This window comes from Venturia canescens, chromosome 8 (genome assembly GCF_019457755.1).
Source record: "Venturia canescens isolate UGA chromosome 8, ASM1945775v1, whole genome shotgun sequence".
NCBI lineage: Eukaryota > Metazoa > Arthropoda > Insecta > Hymenoptera > Ichneumonidae > Venturia > Venturia canescens.
The window spans coordinates 8787398-8793136 of NC_057428.1; the positions used below are offsets into that span (position 1 = coordinate 8787398).

The following is a 5739-nucleotide window of genomic DNA, read 5'->3' on the forward strand; positions in this document are numbered from 1 at the left end:
CGAGGAACTAAAAAACAAAAAATTATCAAAACACGGTGCAATTTTAAGCAATCGCTGCGAACAAAAACGTGGCTTCACAACGCGAATTTGTCACCCGAAAAGTGATGTATGTAAAAGTGTTGTAAGTAAGTTCGGTAAACGAAAATATAATCAAGGCCGCATTATCGACGGGGAATGGGTGTTTGGTGGGATCGAGCGTGAATCGAAGGAAGTTTTTATGGAACTAGTGCCGGACCGGAGTGCAGGGACATTATTAGAAGTAATTAGAAGAAAAATATGTCCTGGAACAACGATAATGTCCGATTGTTGGAAGGCATATAATTATCTTGACACTGAAGGTTATATTATATACTTATAATCGTATATATAATTACTGTTATATACTTAATTTAAAAAAAATTATTTTATAATTTACCTGGAACCACAATCTTTTCAGGATTCATACATTTGACGGTCAACCACCAAATCAATTTCGTGGATCCTGATTCTGGCGCCTATACACAAAATATAGAGCGAACATGGCGTGATGCACGGTCCGTGATTCCAAAGTATCGACGAAGAAAACACTTTATGAGTGGATATATCGCTGAATTTTTGTATCGTCGAAAATTTCCAGACCATACAGAGCGTTTGCACTATTTGCTCAAAGCAATTGCTGATTTTTTCGACACATCATTGAAAGATGATGATTGAATAAACAAGGCAAAAATCAACTTGCTAAGTCAGAAGATCCAGAGAGAACATCGAATGAAACGAAGAGCGTTGCAAGAGAAGGGTAATCGACTCACTTGTCCGTGGTAGATTTCAAAACTCGAATAAAAAAATTTTTGTTATAAATTTATTTATATAAAGATATTTCTCGTGTAAAAATTTAAAAAAATGTTACATTACTTAAATTGCCAATTACTTGTTTAATATTGTTTAATAACTTTGTTAAATTAAATTGTTTAATAACTTGTTAATAAATTATTACATCGATAATAATTCTTAATGTATTTAATTAAGTCCATATTTCAAGGTTTTTTCTGCATTCTTCTTAATGTATGGACCCCCTTTGGAAAACTATTAAATTTTCAGCAACAAAAAAAGAGAACACAGGAAATTTCGTTTTAATATTTTATTTCTAAGAAAACCATTGAGCGGAAATTCGGTCGCGGAGATTTCGTCCTGCAGCCAATTCAGAATTTACTCGAGCTGGAATACCGCCTTTATCGAATTCATTATTTTGTAAAAAACTAAAGTCAAGGTTGTTTCGCCAGATTTCATCATAAATCGGCAGAAGACGGTATCCATCACTTATTGCCATATTATGGAAAATGGCACATGTGTTTGTAATTTTTGCAGCAATGGTGGGATCATAATGAAGAACTCGCTGTTTTAACAAACAGCGAAATCTCATTTTCAAAATCCCATTTACCCTTTCAATGATCGATCGAGCTCTGAAAAAAGAAGCATTAAATGCTGCTTCTATTAAGCCATCTTCTGGGTTTTCATCTCCGTAGATATCAATAGAGTCTTTCATCTCCGTAGTTGTAGAGTCTTCGCATTAACCGCTGAATTTCACTGTCATTCGAAATTGTACAATCATGCACACTACCGGGGTATCGTGAATTAATATTTAAAATCTTGAAATCATCGTCACAAATAAGTTGAACATTTAGAGAGTGATATCCTTTTCTGTTAACATAGATATGCTCAGGATGTATTGGATGATTTCCGGGAGGAGGAACGATAGCTATATGGGTGCAGTCAATACACCCAGTGGCATAAGGAAAGTCAAATTTCTCGAAAAACTTGTTACGTGCTTCACGGACTTCGATAATGTTTCTACGAAACTTGATGTATTCTTGAAATATTTCAGGGCGATTAAATATGTCGATGACTTTCCTTAACGATCTGCTTATAGAGGGCATATCACTATATATGCCATGACCAATATCGATTTGGTAACTACCAGCACCAAAAAATCGTAGAGCTGTTAACTCCTATGATAGATAAGAGTTTTCATCACTTAAATAGTTGTGAAGTATGCAAAATCCACTATTATTCGGGTGGGGCTCAAAAGTTAGAAGGACTAAAATAGCGAACAGGCATTCTGTATATCTCTATATACTGTGACGTGGCAATTCTGCTCGTCACTTAAAAGTGTATAATTCCTCAAACATGGCTCAGGGGAAGGCGTTTTTCGACGTTGTCTGAATTCCTCTCAAACGAATACTCCTCTCAAAAGTCTCAAGCGATAAAAAAACCAAGATTATGAATTTTATTTTTATATTTTTTTTGTTTCACATTTAAACATTTTATGAGCGAGCGACGAGCTTCGAAAAATCAAGGAAGAAGCGAGAGCAGAGAAATTGGGCAGTTCAAATATAGAAGATCGTCCGTCATTTCATCGTAGATCTCGTTGGTCATCGAGTACGAGATTAAAAACATCGAGCGGTGGGACGCTAACTCAAAGCCCTCGCCCCGAACCGTCGAACTCGCGGTGCGTCTACCAGCACCGAGATCCAACGTCGATATTGTCAACAACGAATATTCTCGAACGTCGACAATTTGAAATCATGAGGGCGAATTATTTGCGAAGATTCTCGAAGAACCCGTTAACATCTCGATCAATCGAGGAGGCTAAGGGTGGGGGGTTAGGTCCCATACTACCGCGTTATAGAAATTTCGAATCGATCTCGTTACTCGAAATCCGGACCACAGCGAGGAAGGACGCATTCTCTTGAGCCTCATCTTTTGCCTTCGAGAAGCCAACGCCCCGAAGTCGAATAGTAATCCCGAAGGTAATTGCCGGAGTTACCATTTCTGAAACTATTGCGGTGAGCCGTTGTCTCGTTCATAATTTTGTCTCGTTTTGTATTATTTGCGCGCAAATTAAAATCGGTGAAATATCGAAGAATTGAACGATATCGAATGGTTGCTTCGTCGCACGAGTGAATTGAATTCTAACGTCCTTTTTGACTTGTTTGTTCAACAATAGTAAATTTCTTATCGTTGTGGAATTAATAGAATTGCCGAGAGGAATTCATTAAATTGAAAATTTACATCCGGATCAGAGTCCTAGGTTAAGAATTATCGTAATTTCGTGTTCTGTCACCGAGAACCTGTTTATCGTAATTTCGTAGGCCACGCCTTACTTTCATATTTTAAATTGTGAAGTATCATTGTTTGAATTATATCGGAGAACGAATATTGAACGGAGATGACATTTGTTAACTAAATATTATATTGACAGAATTACCGAAATTTTGGGGAAATTTTTAACATTATATTTGTTTCTTATATTGTTTTATAATAAATCCTACTTGTAATCCCAGCTCTGCATTTCCGTAATTATCTTCCTCTAGAAGGCTCACACCCCTCTACCGAGAATATCGAAACTTGCTAGTCTGGTTGATTCTCGAGCCTATTTCTTTTGTTTAATTCAATAAAAATTTTGTCGAGGAGAAATTCTCGGCTGGCGCCCAACAACAAAAGAATTAGGTTAATTTGTCGCTCAACTGGGAAAAGCGTTACAATGCATTGTAACGATACACGTTACACACACACGGCAAGCATTCGTGTGCGTGAGAACAGCCGAGTCCGACTCCCCACCACGGCGAGGGAAACCCCGTGCCGCGTGCCTCTCCGCACCGCGAAGCGACACTATATAAGGCGACACCTCCGTGGACAACTACCGATCATTTTATCCAAATCCTTCATCCTGAATTAATCTCAGCGTGTCTCCTGGCATAGCGTCCAGCTATCACGCTTACTTAGGAAAGCCCATCCTACTCCAAAGTATTGTGTCTCCTGGCATAGCGTCCAGCCATCACAATACTCCTCCGGATCTCAATAGCAAGTGTCTCTCGGTATAGCGACCGACTATCACTGGCTAACGAGGTCATCCTCTTGGTCCAGCCCAGGCCCACACTTCCGACGTCTGTGACACAGTGTCTCTCGGCATATCGTCCGACTATCACTGGCCACAGAAATCACAAGTCCGCAGTGTCACCCATACCACTAATGTTATAGATACTCTGTAAAGCCCATGCAACCATAAGGTATAAGTTCTCGGCAAAGCCCATGCCAGTTTAAATTGTAAGTTCTCGGCAGAGGTCGGCGGAACTGGTTTTTTCAGGACTCATATCGGTAAATAGTATTGAATCCTAGAGGAATTAAGAATTGGTCAGAGAGAAGTCATGAATATTCGATTATTCGTGATTTGATAGGAGAAAAGTCTCAAGTACTGAAGGAATTGGGAATTCGTCGGCAAAAAGTCACGAATATTCTATGATTCATGGTTTGGTTGGATAAAAGTCTCAAGTACTGAACGATTCAGGAATTCATTGGCGAAAAGTCACAAATATTCGATTATTGGTGATCTTACAGCATATAAGACTTCAGTACTGAACGATTTTGGAATTCGTTGGCCAAAAGTCGTGAATATTCGATGATTCATGATTTGATTGGATAAAAGTCTCCAGTACTGAACGATTCAGGAATTCATTGGCGAAAAGTCACAAACCGAGTTATCGGACGAGATGACATTTTCGATTGGCCTCCATGCTCACTAGAATTACCCACTCGTTTTTTCTTATGGGGGCACGTGAAATCAATTGTTTACCGCCAGCCGATTTACGATCGGTTGAACTTGGAGGCCCGAATTAGAGAAGCATTAGAAACAACCACGTCGGATATGCTGTTGGACTGCAGTGCCAACCTGCTTAGACGAGCTCGACTTTGCATAGAGATGGGTGGAGGTCAATTCGAGCAACTCTTATGACTATTGGTATGTATTCATATAAAATCAAAAGAGTAATATTATAAAACAACAATGTATGAATAAAACCGTTTTCATATATCAGTCTTCAGATCGACACTCTCCAATTAAAGTATGCTCTCTTAAAATATGTAATTCCCTGATGCGTTTTGGTTTCTAAATATATTTAGAAAACGTAGAAATCGACTTCGAAAAATTATAATAATTTTGAAGGTCCCATCTGTTATAGAGAATAAAGATTTGATTTTTCTCACATTTTCTTAAAACTCGAACTATTTGTAACACGTCTAGGTTGAGTTGATTCCGATAACTGGTGAGACATTATGCCCGAAAATTTTAAACGAGATAATAACTGGCAAATTTGTTAACGATTCGCGCCGGCTTGTAGGAGCATTGATGAAAGTTATAATCGGGAGAAAAAACTTAAGAAAAATGACTTACAGCGACGAACAAATATTCAGCGATTCCGGTCGATGTGAAAATGGCAGTTGAAAGTGAGTTATTTAAGTTACATCCTTGAAACACTTCGTATTAGGGATGAATGATAATAATGACAGATGATAAAAAAAAATTTCCTCTTCAGGATATGCATTCAAAACGGTATCCGAACGCGATCGCGAATATTTCACGATAATAAATCAAAAACCAATTATGCTGTAAAATCGATCAAAATTGAATAAATCTGAATTGTTAAATTTTTCAAAAACAAAAATTCCGCGTTCTCACGTTTCTTTCATACCTGCTCCTTTTCATTAAGGTAGCTCGAACCGGCGCGTGGCGGCGTTCAGCCGGGTCGGTAAGAGCGTTACGTTACAATATATATATTATATATATTGAAACGTTTCGTTATTCGGGAGGTGATCAGTTCTCCAAATATCGAAACTTAGGATTTTTTAGATCCTCTTCTCTTACGTAGGAGAGGTGTCAGTGTGCAGGTTCGTGCACTGACCGGCGGATTTTTGCCAGGGACGGGT

At 38.4% G+C, this 5739-nt stretch overlaps 1 pseudogene; it reads right to left on the reverse strand.

Moving 5' to 3' along the window:
* Positions 1–1123: 1123 nt before the first annotated feature.
* Positions 1124–2806, reverse strand: LOC122415223 (putative nuclease HARBI1; annotated as a pseudogene).
* Positions 2807–5739: the final 2933 nt, after the last annotated feature.